The following is a 17,622-nucleotide window of genomic DNA, read 5'->3' as shown; positions in this document are numbered from 1 at the left end:
ACATCAGGAGACCAGACCCCATTTACTAACGTTTCAGGGGCAGGTCGATCCTCAATGATGTCACTGGTCAGTGACGCGCGCCCCCTGGTGCTTCCTGTTTCCCGGTAGGTTGCCTGGCAACAGAACTTAAACAGAAGAATAATCACCCCATGTGTATATAAATAATAGAATGGAACAGGTTGTATATGCTGGAAATAATGCATAGAAATAACCAATTGTTCTTTAAGCCATCTACTTATGAAGCATAAAACCGCATACATATAATATATTCATGAAAAAAGGGAAGAGCCAATGTAGACATCATATATCTCTATTTGTACTTAGTGTCCACATATAATCAGAATTACTTTTAAATGTACTCACTATCTGTATAGCAGCACAGAAGATCCCATATCAGTTCGAAATTCTATTCATCTATTAGAAACAAGGTTAAAATTCTGGTTTAGGTCCCTGGGTGCTATGGCATTTAGGTGATGTATCCACCTCGCCTCCATTCTAAGCAAATCCTTTGCTCTATCCCCCTTTTTAAGGGTTTTGGTGCCTGATCGATAATTTTATACCTTAATGTGGACAAGTTGTGTTTGAATTCTTTAAAATGGCGGCTACAGGTTGTTCCTATTCACGACCATTAAGCGCCAATCAGACCGATGACCGATGTAAGGCCATGCATCCTCTAAACTGCCTTGTGGTCTTCCCTATGTAGAAAGGACCACAAGGACAGTGTAGGTAATAAATTACATGGGTGCTCAAACATGTAAAAAGCTGTTTGATAGGGATCTGTTTGCCAGTTTTTGGGTGCAGGTCGTGTAACCTGTGCACTCTGGTTTACGAGCTAAGAAATTATCAGCTGTTGAAGCTCTTTGTGAGGTTACATCATTATGGACTAAAGTCTCTCTTATCAGTGCCCAGAGCACTAGGTGTATGAAAGTTTGAAACTCCGTCTCTCAGTGATGAGCTGCAGCTGGGCCTGTGCACCTGTGAAAACCTGGAGTTCCACACCTCCACTGCTACTGCAGAATGCACAGGCTTCACTCTAGCCTCCCTTGGAGGGAGCTGATCCCACAGGAATGTGGGCAATTCATGTCAGAGACAACCTGTCTTACCACAATATATATATATTGTGACATGGTCAGTATAATTCCACATAAAGTAAATGTGGAATATCCAGATCTCCCAGGTTTGGCAGAGCAAAAGCATTAGGAATGTGAAAAGTCCAGTTCAGGTATTGCCTCAATCAGAGTCTGGAAAGGCAGCTGTGTGAGGCTGGTGTAAGAGCTACAGAGACACTGGGGAAACTGATCCTGATGGCGAGATAGTCACCCAGGTTATAGGCACGGGAGTGACTAGTGTTACGGGTCTAGTGACTAGTGTTACGGGTCTAGTGACTAGTGTTACGGGACCTGCGACTCTTCTGAAGAAATATTCTGTATATTGCTGTTTGGAAGACTTTGTGTAACATCTTGCATGTGAAACTGCCATATCCTGTATACCTGCCCGTGGTGAGAAATAAAGCTGCTGATGGATTTCACCCAGTCTATGGGATTCTTGTCACATATATATATAAATGTAGTGAAATAATGAAAATATTTATTCTTTTTTTTTTCCAATATTAAATTTTTATTTTCAGAAAAATACAGAGAAAAACATAAATGGGGAATAATGCAATATAAAACATAAATGGGGAATAACGCAATATAAAACATAAATGGGGAATAAAGAAAAATTAAATAACTGGTAGAGGTACATACATTGCAAACATATCTTTAGGTCAGAATAGACCATAGGTCCATAAATAGAGAACAACACCATATACAAATACATAATCGATCACATATGCAGGCTATTTAACCACTTGCCTGGCATGGTCGTATCAGATATGACCATACCAGACTGGGCTTTCCCTGACATGGTTGTATCTGATACGACCAGTCAGGAAATCTCTGTGGGCGGCTGCTGGAAAATAAGTTTCTAGCCCTCCCTGTGGGCCAGCCGATCACTTCTAGCAGTGATCGGACAGCCCAGCGCCAGCACACCCACCCTCGACAGCAGCCCGGCGGCTGATGGCAGAGCAGAGCAGCCGCCGGGCAGAGAAGGACAGCGCTATCAGCGCTGTCCTCTCTCTCCCTCCACCCCCGCTAGCAGCAGCCAGGTGGCTGCAAACTAGACAGAGCAGCTGCCGGGCAAATAGAAGGTAGCGCTTTCAGCGCTGACCTTTTCTCTGCCCCGTCCCTGTCCCAACGCCCTGTTAGCGGCTCCAAACAGTAGAGGGAGCAGCCGCTGGCCAAAGAGCCAACCCCTCCTCTCCTCCCCATTTTTGCAAGCCCCACCCCATGTATAAACAGCAAACCCCTATATGTGTATATTTTATATATATATATATATATATATATATACACACACACACATACATACTATATATATATATATATATATATATACATACACTATATATGTGTATGTATATATATATATATGTGTATATATATATATATAAAACGTGTGATCTATACACATGGATATATACATATACTGTGCATATACTGTGTACTCGAGTATAAGCCGAGTTTTTCAGCACATTTTTTGTGCTGAAAAAGCACCCCCTCGGCTTATACTCGAGTCATGCCCGCATGGTACGCTGCTGAGTAGCGTACCATGCGGGCCGCGGTGCAGACTGTGTCACTGTGACACAGCCTGCACCGCGTGTGTAGCGCTGACAGGACGGAGTTCGGTCAGCACTACACACTGCTATACACACAGCCGCCGGAGCCGGCAGCTATGTGTTTGGTGTAATCAGCAGCCGCTGAGACTCTGTCAGACTCTCAGCGGCTACTGCTGCTCCCACTGCGGGAGCCATCTTCCGGCTCCCGCAGTGGGTAATGGGAGAGACGTCGTCATGACGACGTCTCTCCCATTATGCAAAGCGGCGGAGGAGCCTGTAGCAGCGTCGGGACCAGGAGCGGGGTTACAGGTAAGTGTTTTTTTTTTTTACATTTCTTTCTACTGGGGGGCTACTACCGGGGGGGACTACCAGGGGGGGATATCGCTACTGGGGGCACTACCAGAGGGGGGGGATTAATAATGGGGGAACTACCAGGGGGGAGATGTTGCTACTGGGGGCACTACCAGGGAGGGGGGGAATACTGGGGGCACTACCAGGGGGGATGTTGCTACTGGGGGCACTACCAGGCGGGGTTAATACTGGGGGCAGTACCAGGGGGGGATATTGCTACTGGGGGCACTACCAGGGGGGGGATTAATACTGGGGGCACTACCAGGGGGGGATGTTGCTACTGGGGGCACTACCAGGGGGGGTTAATACTGGGGGCACTACCAGGGGGGGATATTGCTACTGGGGGCACTACCAGGGGGGGGATTAATATTGGGGGCACTACCAGGGGGGATGTTGCTACTGGGGGCACTACCAGGGGGGATTAATACTGGGGGCACTACCAGGGGGGGATATTGCTACTGGGGGCACTACCAGGGGGGGATATTACTACTGGGGGCACTACCAGGGGGGGATTACTACTGGGGACAGTACCAGAGGGGGGATTACTACCAGTAGCTGCTGCATTTCCCACCCTAGGCTTATACTCGAGTCAATAAGTTTTCCCAGTTTTTTGTGGTAAAATTAGGTACCTCGGCTTATATTCGGGTCGACTTATACTCGAGTATATACGGTATGTGTATGTGCGCATATATATATATATATAGTGTGTGTGGAGCCCCCCAACTGATGTCAAGCAATCGATTGTTTCTCTCGATGGCTTAACCAATCGGCCGTCGATGGTACAGCTGTCAATGACCAGAACTACAGTATACCATAAAAACGTTAATTTTTATGGTATTTAAAAAAACAAATTGAGTTGAAATAGTTTTAAAAAGATGTTCTTGACCTAATTCTATCATAAAAAAAACGACAATTTCGGAGCGGCTTTTGGAAAAAAATTGTCAGTTAAGTGGTTGAGAATACATCATAAATTGAAAAAATATTCAGTTGTAAAGTAATAACATTACTGTGAATTGTGGCCAATAAAGCTTTGGATATATTGCATTATTTTATTTAGTTCAGTTACCCAAGGAACGTTTGTGACTCCAATATTCATTCCAACCGAACCAACGAATCGGGGTTGGACACTGAAGATGAAAAGGGGACCCCAGCTGTCTCCAATTCATAATGAGCTTGTACTTTACTTTCAATAGCCTGTATATTAGGGATAGCCTGTATATTAGGGATAACATTTGATTTCCATTGTTGAGCAATTAGCAGTTTAGTTGTAATAAGTATGTGCCCCATTATGTAATGGTCTTTATTAGTAAGGTTTCCATGATATATATGAAAGATAGCTACTATAGGATCTGGGTTAATAGAGATCTTCAGAACCTGCTCAATAAGTTTGAATACTAGTGTCCATAATGGGAGCAACATGGTTCACGACCAGAACATGTGTGGCAGAGTAATCACTTGATCACAGTGTCGCCAGCACAAATTGAAAATCGTTGGCCAAATCATATGTAGCTTCTCTGGGGTGAGATACCATCTATGGAGGAGTTTATAGAATTGTTCCACATGTGAGACACATTTAGAAAGCCCAAAACAGGTGTTAAAGATTGACTGCCAGTCTTCAGTTACTGAGCATGACAAATCTGACTCCCACTTCACTAAGGATGGAAATCTGGAGGGCTTTGGAGAACTAATTATAAGGGTATACCACCAAGTTATGCCTCTCTTGTAAGAAACTGTAGTAACTCTTATCGTGCAAATATTTAGGGACCGTACACATATGATGGGGAGTTTGTGTTGCACTAAACAGCCAATGACGTAGTTGCAGAAATTTATAAAAGTCTTTTACTGGTATAGAGAATTTCTCTCATATCTGAGCGAAAGAGTTCAAAATGCCGTCTGTGGTGACATCATGTAAAGACATCACTCCCTTATTTGTCTAGTTATCAAATCTTAAGTTCAAAATAAAAGAGGCAATTCCTTTAAGGGAAAGATTAGTAGTAGGCAGAGTAATGTCATCTAACTTAGAAACCACTTCAAGCCAAGCCTTATGGGGAAAAAAAACTATTGCTAAGCAACAGGTTCGATGAGGGGTACTGGTTTGAGGTAACCAAAGTAAGTCTGTCACTGGTAATGGGGAAGCTATGTCTCTTTCCAAACTAACCCACGTCTTTGGGTTATCTTGTATGAACCATTCTCCCATTTGACTCAGTAAACATGCCAATTGGTATGTTTGTAAGTTCGGGAATACTAATCCCCCCTCCATTTTTGGTAAAGACAAAATTCTCCTAACAACTCTTGGCTTTTTATTTTTCCAAACATATTTAATAAATATTGCATGGAACTTATCTAATAAGTATTTTGGAACCAACAGCGGTATTGTTCTAAAAAGGTAAAGAAGTTTAGGAAGAAGCATCATTTTCAAGGCGGCTATACATCCCAACCATGAGACCTCTTGCATCATCCAGTCTGTTAACATTAAAGATAGCGAGCTCAAAAAGGGAAGGTAATTACACGTAATTATTCAGATATTTTCGGGGTGATCTGGATTCCGAGGTATTTAAGACTTCTAGATTTCCAGACATATGAATAAGAAGCTTTAAGAGTGGTAAGCAAATTGGGTGGGACATTAATCGGGAGAGCTTCAGATTTTGATGTATTCAGCTTGTAGCATTACACATGAGAATAATTCTCTTGTACCACGTGTAAGCATGATAAACTAGAAATGGGGTGTGTAAGAGTCAACAGTACATCATCTGCGAATAAGCAGATCGCATGATGTACTCCCACAAAGGCAAGGCCTTGAATCATTGCTGTAGACCGAATAGTCTCAGCATTCAATGGCTAATGTGATTATTAATGGTGACAGTGGGCAACCCTGGCGGGTACCATTAGGTATGTCCAACCCATTGGAGAGCAAACCATTAGTGAACACGTTAGCTGAAGGATTGGAATATAGCGCCAATATACAAGATAAGGCTCTGTTACGTATTCCAAAATGTTGTAGCACCGCTGTTAAATGCCCCAATGGAGTCTATCGAAAGTCTTCTCTGCATCCAGGGAAAGCACCAACAATGGTTCACCCAAAACAGAGAAGGCCTCTATCAAGTCAATTACACATCGGGTGTTGTCCGTGGCTTGGTGGCCTAAGACAAAACCTACTTGGTCTTGGTGTATTAGGGATGGAAGGAGCAGGCTTAGCATATATTCTATAAATTTGTCATAGATTTTATAGTCTGAATTTAACAATGTTATCGGTCGATAATTGGTGATTAGAGTAGGGCTCTTCCCTGGTTTGGGAAACACTACCAATCTAGCTTCTAGCATCTCTTTGGGTAAAGAGCCATGGTCAGATACTTCATTAAAAAGATTAACTAAAATTGGAGGAAAGTTGGGATACTTGGGGATCATCTTGTAGGTTATAAAGTTTAGAATAGTAATCAGTGAAAGCATTCACTATATCACAGGTTCTCAAACTCAGTCCTTAGGACCCCACACGGTGCATGTTTTCCAGGTCTCCTCACAGAATCAAAAGTGAAATAATTATAATTACCTGTGGATCTTTTAAAGTGTGTCAGTGAGTAATGAGTACACCTGTGCACCTGCTGGGTGACTTGGAAAACGTGACCTGTGTGGGGTCCTCAGAACCAAGTTTGAGAACCACCGCGCTATATCATTAGGATCAGTGACCTTAGCTCCCTTGAATTAAAGATCGCCCAAATCTGTTCCCTAGCCATTTTGCCTCTTAACTTCCGAGCTAGCATTCTTCCCGCTCTCCATGAACATAACATCTCTGTTTCAATTTAAATATAGTCCTATGAACCTCCCCCAAAGCCAACACATTCCACTCTTCCTTAGCTTTAAGAAGTTCTCGATAGATTTTATCGTTAAGGGGGGAATTTTTATGTCTAGCATCTAGATCAGCTAGTTTTACTTCTTAGTCTGCCTGGGTTTTAATAGCTGCTTCCCTAAGTCTTGCCACCGATTTGATTGCTGTAACTCTCACCACCGCCTTTAGAGTGCACCAATGGATAAATAATGAGGTGTCCTCTGGTATATTGGTGTCCAAATATGTTGTAAGAGAATTAAGAATATTTTGTCTAGCCTCTGAATTAGTCAACAAATGGTCAACTAGATGCAACGTTCTAGGGGGTGGTCTTGTGAGAATCCACATCCCAGTGTAAAACTGGAGCCGAGTGGACTGACCACGCTACTGGTATAATAGTAGCCTTTCTAATTTCCCGTAAAGTCCATTTATCTGACAGTGCTAAGTCTATCCTCGAATAGGAGTGATGTACATGTGAGTAAAATGTATAATCCCTGGCCGTAGGATTCTTCACCCTCCAAACATCATATTCTAATAATATTCTATTAAACACTTTAGAATGATCCTTGACCTGTTGGGAGTGTAATTTACTAGTGGGTGTAGATTTATCTAGTGTCGGGTCTAGCAACATGTTAAAGTCCCCGACCAGTATAACTGGACCCTTGCAGCATTTTTGGAGGATGGAGCAGAATTTCCTATAGAATAAACTTTGTTTAGCATTTGGGGCATATACCGTAGCTATTGTAACCACTCAATTTTCTAATTTCCCTATTAAAATAAAGTACAGGCCATTTGGGTCTGTAATTTGTTCATCTAACGTAATTTGACAGGAGCGTGATAATAGTATGGCCACTCCAGCTTTTTTTTTGAGGACCATTTGACATATAAGATTGGGGATAATAAGAATTAAAGAATTTTGGAGGGGCTGAACTAATGAAGTGGGTTTCCTGAACTTCCACTATGTGTGCCTTATGGTTCTGGAAGAAGTAAAGGGCCAGTCGCCTCTTGTTGGGCGAGTTTAGCCCTTTAACATTTAAGGAGGGTAACTGAACCATTGTGTCATGTTGAAATAACGATGTAGTGACCCATAGACTACAGTAAGTTGTACTAGATCTGCATATTTTGTATAATTTTTCTTTAAAAAAAGATGCAAAACAGGGAACACAGATGTATAATAATAGCAGGAGAAAAAAGAAACACAAACAAAAAAGAAAAAAAAACATACGGGGAAAAAACAGAATAGCACCATATAGGAGCTAGAAAGGACCACCTCCTAAGGAGGTACATATGAGAAAAGTAGGGGGTAGTGGCCACCCCCCACCACTCCAAATTACAACAAAGTTAAACTATGTCAACATATAATTACCAATTATGGAATAGAAAAAAGATAAAAGAGGAAATTTACCAACTGATCCGGCATTGTCTTAATTTACTAAATAGGTATTGGAATCAGATTAACTAGAACTGTGTTGCTTACAAGATGAGCAACAATTGAATCGTACAAACACTTTGTATAATGTCCACTTAGCTTATTATAGCAAGAGCCGGCATTATGTGCTCTGAAAACTGCGTCTTTGTTTAAGACCAATCACGTTCAATCCGCGGGCTTTTGGATAATGTTGCTGAAATGTCCTCCAGATTTTAAGAAACCAGAAGTTGGATACCATCATCTGGTGACGAAACGACTGTGGTGGAACCGTTTTGACTAATCAGCAGTTTAGTAGGAAAGTCTCACTGATATTCTCCTTCTGAAGAGCCCTTGTAACAGGATAGAATGATCTGCGTTTGGCTAGTGTAGAAGCAGATAGATCTCCATAGGGTTGAAGATTACCCAGAATAGACACGGAAGTTTCCAAGGGTCTAGCAGCTCGCAGGACAGCTTATTTTATGTGATAGAAATGCATTCGCATAAGAGTGTCTCTCGGTGAGGACTTCTTAGGTATGTGGTGGATGCAGTCTATCAGAAAATCAGTAATGGACACTGTAGGAAGTAGTTTAATAAACAGATTTGTGACATATTCCTTGACATCTGTATATGATACTGACTCGGGAATACCTCGTATTTTGAAATTGTTACGTAGGGATCTATCTTCCAAATCCCCGACTTTATCTCTCAGAGTGGTGACCTCTGTTTGGCGCTGCTTATGTAACGTTATAAGATTATTGTGTATCTGTCTGATCTCCTAAAATGTCCACTGACTGTTGACAGGACTGCAGTGCTGATTTAAATTCTGAGGAAATGTCCTATTTGAAGGAAGCCAGGAAAAGCTTCATGGAGCCCACCGTTAAGGGCGCATCGTCACCCAATGAATCCCCTGAATTAGACGTTGGTGAGATAGGTTTAGGCACCACTTCAGCGGTGGAAGCATCTGCCAGAGTCCCTCTATTCATTATTTTCGACTACCCCATTTCACTGCATAGAGGTATAGGGAGAAGTGAAGCGGAGCTAATAGCCCCTCTGGTACTCACAGTGACTCACAATGATCCTCTGGGTATTGGAGCAGCCACTCTGACTGGATCTCCTCTGCTCATGACAGCGTTACTAGACGCAGCTATGTGCCTCTCAAATTTAGTCCCCGGCTCCCTGCTGGTAGCTAGGCTGCAATCCGCAGGATCGACTAAACGACCCCTGATTCCACGGTCTTCTGTAGTCGCTGCCGCTGGGTATGTGTGGGGACCTCTGGGGAAAAGGATCAGGTGTTTCACTGGTCTCCGTCTGGCGTTAATAGCCAGTTATCTCCGTGGCTGCCTGTTACAAGTCCAGTCCAGGACTTGTCTCCTGCCAGTATTCCTCCTGCTCCTGACCATGTTTCTTGGGTGCCGGTTGCTAGGAGATAAAGATGTCAGAGGACTTCACATGTTTCCTCCTAGTGCTGTCTGATTGGCAGCTGATCCTATTTGAACTTCCTGGACTGTCACCGCCCTGTCGGCTAAAGAGTTTTCATGTGGAACTTTTGGTTATGCTACTTGCTTTCTGTGCATCCAGACTTCCAGTTATAATCAGTACATGCTGCGTGTACTCTGCTCACCGGCCTCTAGGTGACCGACGTTCCTCGGCGTCAGCCGCATTGCTGTCTACTAGGCCCTGCAGGCCATCCAGAAATCCGTTTCAATACCTGTTTCAAGCATCACTGTCTACTAGGCCCTCCAGGCCATATAGCAATCCTTAGAGGTTTTTAGTATAATCATGGCCAAGGTTATGGGCCTACCCACCATATCCAGGTAACCTCTTTAGGGTAGGTCCCTAACATTCTATTGTTCAAATCCAGAACAGCACAGGACACCCCTAAATCGGCGCAGCCGAGGCACCCCTGGGCATCGCCATAATGAGAAAAGTGAAATGTGAAGTAAGAAAGGTAAGAGCAGCTATGGCTGCATGGAAAGGTGACAATACAAATTCCTCCTAGTGTTGAATGATTGGCAGCTGATCCTATTTGAACTTCCTGGACTGTCGCCGCCCTGTCGGCTATAGAGTTTTCATGTGGAACTTTTGGTTATGCAACTTGCTTTCTGTGCATCCAGACTTCCAGTTATAATCAGTACATGCAGCATGTACTCTGCTCACCGGCTTCTAAGTGACCAAAGTACCCCGAGTTCAAGCATCACTGTCTATAGGGCCCTCCAGGCCATACAGCTTTCCTGCTTCTATACCACGTTCCAAGCATCGCTGTCTACTAGGCCCTCCAGGCCATACAGCAATCCTGCCTCTACACCACGTTTCAAGCATCGCTGTCTACTAGGCCCTCCAGGCCATACAGCAATCCTGCTTCTATACCAACATTCCAAGCATCACTGTCGACTAGGCCTCCTGGCCATACAGCAATCCTGCTTCTATACCACGTTCCAAGCATCGCTTTCTACTAGGCCTCCTGGCCATACAGCAATCATGCTTCTACACCACGTTTCAAGCATCGCTGTCTACTAGGCCCTCCAGGCCATACAGCAATCATGCTACTATACCACATTTCAAGCATCGCTGTCTACTAGGCCCTCCAGGCCATACAGCAATCCTGCTACTATACCATGTTTCAAGCATCGCTGTCTACTAGGCCCTCCAGCAATCCTGCTTCAACACTACGTTTCAAGCATCGCTTTCTACTAGGCCTCCTGGCCATACAGCAATCCTGCCTCTACACCACGTTTCAAGCATCGCTTTCTACTAGGCCTCCTGGCCATACAGCAATCCTGCTTCTATACCACGTTCCAAGCATCGCTTTCTACTAGGCCCTCCAGCAATCCTGCTTCAACACTACGTTTCAAGCATCACTGTCTACTAGGCCCTCCAGCTTCTACACCACGTTTCATGCATCGCTTCCTACTAGGCCCTCCAGAAATCCTGCTTCAACACGTTTCAAGCATCGCTGTCTACTAGGCCATCCAGCAATCTTGCTTCTATACCACGTTTCAAGCATTACTGTCTACTAGGCCCTCCAGCAATCCTGCTTCTACACGTTTCAAGCATCGCTGTCTACTAAGCCCTCCAGCAATCCTGCTTCTATATCACGTTTCAAGCATCACTGGCAACTAGGCCTCCTGGCCATTCAACAACTTTAGTTTGGACTGTAAACCTACAGTATATTCTATTGACTGTCCTATGGTATCAGCTCCTTACTACACCATTGACATGTTGTGTTTGTACTGGCCCTCCAGGTCCACCATATCATTTATAAAGTAAACTGCCATGATTTTAATATTCTGCTTGTGACTGTTCTTGGATGTGCCTCGTACCTCCAATACCTCCATCTCGGTCCTAGCAATTGCTAGAGCATCGTAACAGTATTAGAATATCAATATTTGGCAACTGCCTTGAGTGATATATTACTGTATAATCTCTCTGATGGCTTAGATATTACTATCCTTACCCACTGTCCCTGTAGGACCATAGACATAAATCTTTTATCCCTCTATAGAGTCACCACTTATACACGACTCACTCCGTACACTATCTGGATTTTTCAGTATATATATTTTTTTCTCATATTAAGGGTATACACTATTCATTGTCACAACACCATAGGCATCATACTTAGGTTTATATATGAGTATGTACAGTTATATGGATATGTACATACATATATATATATATATATATATATATATACACACACACACATTATAACATTGGGCCTGATTCAGACCCACTCGCGAGCGGCTGTCCGCTCGCAAGTGGGTCGATGTTCTGCACTGAGCATGCGCACGACGGAGGGAGCTCCGTCGTGCGCATGCGCCAGACGCGACGAGCGAAGGACTTTCCTTCGCTCGTTGTGTCTGATCAAAGGGGGCGTGCTGTCGATGTTGATTGACAGCACGCCCCCTTTGGTGGGCGTGCCGGGGGCGTGCCTCCCTGACGGGGGCGTTCCCAAGGGAACGCCTACCGTCAGAAGCCGGCCCACTGACATCACTAGTGATGTCAGTGGGAGTGATTTTGGCTCTGATAGAGCCAAAATCACTCCGGGCCTTGCGGTTGAAAACCTCAACCGCAGGCTCCGGCTCGCAGTTTCGATGGTCACGACCATCGCGGCCATCAAACTGCACGCTCGTATAGGCTGTGGGTGGTGACCCACAGCTATACGAGCGTCCAGGAGGACGCTCCATAGTTATGGAGGACGGCCCTCATTCAGAGCGTGCGCTCTGCTCAGAGCGTACGGCTCTGAATGAGGGCCATTGTTCCTACATTTTCACACATACATCGTATTTACAGATGTAATTATTGTACATAATAATGTTACACTTACACAACAACTTTATTATGATATGAGATTGTCACACGCACTTATCCACCTGAGGGTGTGCAGACAACACTTTCCTCCTTTTTATTTGTCACTTATGGTCGATCTTTTCCCAGTAATCTCACCATTCACCAGTGTGTCTCACCATTCTAGGTGCGTCTCACCATTCACCAGTGCGTCTCACCATTCATCAGTGCGTCTCACCATTCACCAGTGTGTCTCACCATTCACCAGTGTGTCTCACCATTCACCAGTGTGTCTCACCATTCACGTGTGTCTCACCATTCATCAGTGTGTCTCACCCAGTCATCAGTGTGTCTCACCCAGTCATCAGTGTGTCTCACCCAGTCATCAGTGTGTCTCACCATTCACCAGTGTGTCTCACCATTCACCAGTGTGTCTCACCATTCACCAGTGTGTCTCACCATTCACCAGTGTGTCTCACCATTCACCAGTGTGTCTCACCATTCACCAGTGTGTCTCACCCAGTCATCAGTGTGTCTCACCCAGTCATCAGTATGTCTCACCCAGTCATCAGTGTGTCTCACCATTCATCAGTGTGTCTCACCATTCATCAATGTGTCTCACGAGTCATCAAATCATTGTTCCAACATTTATTCCTTTTTACCACTGATTTTCATGGAATATTGTGATAGAGATTTACAGATACTTGTTATGTCCTCCTGACTAGACCAATCCTCTGTATAAATGCATGTCACACAGAGAGCAGCAGCTGCCTCCATGATATGTCTGTAATTGGGGTAGCGTGATTTATAAAAAAAAAAAAAAAAAATTAAAACATTTTGTTTGGCGACACCTCTACACACTACCATATTTTTGGCAGAAGCTATTTTTCTTTATATATAGCCAATATTTTTTTTGTATAGCAACCAACATAACTATTATCTGATATGTTGATACATTAGGCCAAGCTTTCTACATAGTTGTCAGTACCATCTATTGATCTGCTCTAATTGGTACATAAATTGTCTTTGTGGCTATAGACTGATATTGTTTAGCAGACATACCTATTACCTGTACTACTAACATATACCACAGTATATTCAGCGGAACCATTTATTTGCAGTGATTTATTGCCGGTATTTATGGGCGGTAATACATATTGTACCATTGGTGGATGCTATATGTAGTTATATGTTGGAGATAAGTAGTGAGTGCTAAAGAGACTACATATTGCTCTATATTAGTAGACTATACCAGGTAACTCTATGTAAGCAATTACCAGGTATTATATATGGTTTTACTACGGATTATATACAGAGTTGCCCATTTACTTGAACATGACTGCTGCCAATACTACTGAGTATTAACACTCAGTAATATCATATTATTATTATTCATATTTTCACTGTATCATCATTTGATACTTTGTGTTGTACGTTGTTTGTTTAACATATATAATAAAAGTTATATTTTAATATATTATCAAAGAGTGCCCCCAGCAAGGATGAGAGATACTTTTCTTCTTTTGTCTTCTTAACATTATGACATGGGAGAGACCGGACTCCAGACACTACGTGTAATGATTTCCTAGCACCCGTGGTAACGTGTGAGGGGTGATACATTGTATATTAGTACACACGATATTAGCAGATCCATTTGTTTGTTGTTTTAGTTAAGTACATGACATATAAAACAATATAACCAGTACATAGAATGGCCATGTGATACCGGTTGGGTGCACAATGTATGTGTTAGGTATATCGGTCTATTCATTAACTCAGAGATATTGAGATAAAAAATAAAATGTGATTAATGTTACTTCACTTAGTTACTTAGCACATGAGAAACATTCAGTCCCTGGAATCCCAGCACTGGGAAGTAGATGCTCGTCTGGCACCTTGTACATGGAAAACCAGATAAATAAATACACACAATATTACAATGTATCAGGTATAATATTGTGCAGTATGTACTAATATATTTATATTTTCGAAAAATACCTTTATAGCCTCATACTCTAAGCTCAGGAAAGAGAAGTACAGAGACAAAAGTGTAATTACATACACAGATATATACACATAGTGAGGACACCACCCCGAGCACCAGGGACACCCTTATATTATTTATATTATTACCAGTTATTTATATAGCGCACACATATTACACAGCGCTTTACAGAGAGTATCTGCCCATTCACCTTAGTCCCTGCCCCAGTGGAGCTTACACTCTATATTCCCTGCTACATGGACACTACAGCAAATGTTTAACCAGAACAGCCGGAGGAAACCCACCCAAGCACAGGGAGAATATACAAACTCCACACAGTTAGGGCTGTGGAGGGAATCAAACCCACAACCTCAGTGCTGTGAGGCAGTAATGCTAACCATTACACCAACCGTCCTGCCCACAGGAGTCCTCACTCCTCACTGCTGTTGTGTCCTGATGGTGTGTGACAGCTTCTAGCAAATCATTCTCTGATATAACAGTGTATATATCCTCCCATTACTCTGCCTCCCTGCAGCATATAATAGGTATAACATAGAGGGGAGGAGGTGGGTGTCAGGAACCTCTATTATTAGATGCTACCACTCTGCTACCACCTTACTGCCCACTGTTCCTTGTGTCTTCCTTACACACTATTATACCATTCATGTGATCCAATTCCAAATACCGCTATACACACTGCAGGGTCACTCTCCATATATATACCGCTATACACACTGCAGGGTAACTCTCCCTACAATATACCGCTATACACGCTGCAGGGTCACTCTCCCTACATATACCGCTATACACGCTGCAGGGTCACTCTCCCTACATATACCTCTATACACGCTGCAGGGTAACTCTCCCTACATATACCGCTATACACGCTGCAGGGTAACTCTCCCTACATATACCGCTATATACGCTGCAGGGTCACTCTCCCTACATATACCGCTATACACACTGCAGGGTAACTCTCCCTACATATACCGCTATACACGCTGCAGGGTAACTCTCCCTACATATACTGCTATACACACTGCAGGGTAACTCTCCATACATATACCGCTATACACACTGCAGGGTCACTCTCCCTACATATATCGCTATACACACTGCAGGGTCACTCTCCATACATATACTGCTATACACACTGCAGGGTCACTCTCCATACATATACCGCTATACACACTGCAGGGTAACTCTCCCTACATATACCGCTATACACGCTGCAGGGTCACTCTCCATACATATACTGCTATACACACTGCAGGGTCACTCTCCATACATATACCGCTAGATGGGAAGACAATGAGGCCAGGCTTCTATCATTGTGGTAGATGCCAACAATATAAACATCAGGGTTATCGAAGCACCATTCCTACGGAGAGTATCATTAGCAATCAGACCCATCAGGAATATAAAATACGGCACACATAAAGCTGCGACAGCAAGAATGTGATCTACTTGCTAGAATGTCCATGTTATCTGCAATACGTAGGTCGTACAACTAGGGATTTGAAAACCAGAATAGGAGAGCGTATCCGCAATATGACCAGCACAGGGTGTCAGAACATCAGAGCAATCCCAGGGGATGGAAGTTCCTGGCAATAGATCAGGTCACTCCCAATTGGAGGGGAGGAGACCACAGTAGCAGGATAGATAGAATCGAAAGCAGGTGGATATTCAATCTACATACGTTAATCCCAGAAGGTTTGAATATAGATCCGTAGGTTTACGGGAACAATTCTTTAATAAAACGTTGAATACTTAAATTAATATGACACCCTACAAGAAAATCTTAGGACAAGAGATCGACCATGCAGGTTACATATAGGACCTAAATAGGTTCTGTAAGATGGGGGCAGATAAAATACATAAATAAATACATACATAACATAAAAACAACACAATGTCATTGATGTTTAACATTTACTATTATACTAAAGGTAGAAATATAACCACCATAACCTTTTGATTAATAGTCAGACCCCTTGTAGAGAAATGAGTACAGTATGGCTCAATACAAATATTTGAGTCATAATGATTAAATATGCAATAGTTAGGAAGGTTCAATATGACTAGTGTGAGGATACAAGTGAAATCCGTGTAGAACATATAACCAATACAATGGTCGCTCACCACTGGGAGACATATTTCTACTATATTCTGTACCATGATTACACTGAATAACCAATAAAATGGCCGCCGTATAGTATTGTACATTATAAAACCCTTACCAAAATGGCCGCTGGGACGACGCATGAGTACAACAAGTTCAGAAGACATCAATGCACACTCTAGTGCATATGATAGGATTCAGGACAACAGGGATGACGCACACACGAACCCGGAAGTGCGGGTAACGCCGAGCACAGCGGCGAGGACATCAGCAATCAGTCTATATAAGAAAGTGAAGTATAGACGGGCGGGCACCTTGAAAAAGTCCGCTAACCTGGATGAAACGCGTTGGGCCACGCCCCCTTTTTTTCAACACAGAACCCATGTCTGAGTACATTTGTGCAAGGCACTTGTGAACACTCTTCTTTTATTACCAGTAGTTTGGAACTGGTTGTGTGAGACTCTTGTGAGTCACATTTGTAACCATAAATAGTGTTGTATGAGACCAGGGTCCTGAGTTTTGCATAGTGCATAGCCTCATACCATCACCTCCATATTATCACATCCGCACCATCCCTTATCATCATCTCTGCCAACACTGGAACTATGGGGACCAGCAGGAATCAATCACGGATTTGGTAAGTACACACCTTACTTACCTATCCTGCATTATTGTGTTTCCAAGTTCCTGATACCGTGCCTATGTATTGTATTTGAGGTGGAGAGGAGGAAGAAGAGGCATAGCACTGTTATCAGAACACCCTTCCTACAGACATCATAAGTTACTATTCTGGGATTATCCACAAACTATATATTTGTTTTTCCCTAAAGAGTGTTTGGATTTTGGGACACAATCAGTGACACTTTCCCGGTCATGGATAGGATTACTTTGGACATTTAATCTATTTTTATAAAGAACACCCTACCCACAGATTGATTTTCTGGACTTATGTACACACATCTTTTACTAGCAAACATTAAGATACACATTA

At 43.1% G+C, this 17,622-nt stretch overlaps 1 protein-coding gene across 2 annotated transcripts in view; it reads right to left on the bottom strand.

Moving 5' to 3' along the window:
- The window catches only part of LOC148442664 (uncharacterized), a 76,974-nt gene that overhangs the window by 40,481 nt on the left and 18,871 nt on the right, over positions 1-17,622 (bottom strand). The gene's annotated exons all lie outside the window — the stretch shown is intronic.

The sequence above is a fragment of the Taudactylus pleione genome, unplaced genomic scaffold (genome assembly GCF_031769625.1).
Source record: "Taudactylus pleione unplaced genomic scaffold, aTauple2 ptg001421l, whole genome shotgun sequence".
Classification (NCBI taxonomy): domain Eukaryota; kingdom Metazoa; phylum Chordata; class Amphibia; order Anura; family Myobatrachidae; genus Taudactylus; species Taudactylus pleione.
This window is presented reverse-complemented; position numbering and strand designations above follow the sequence as displayed.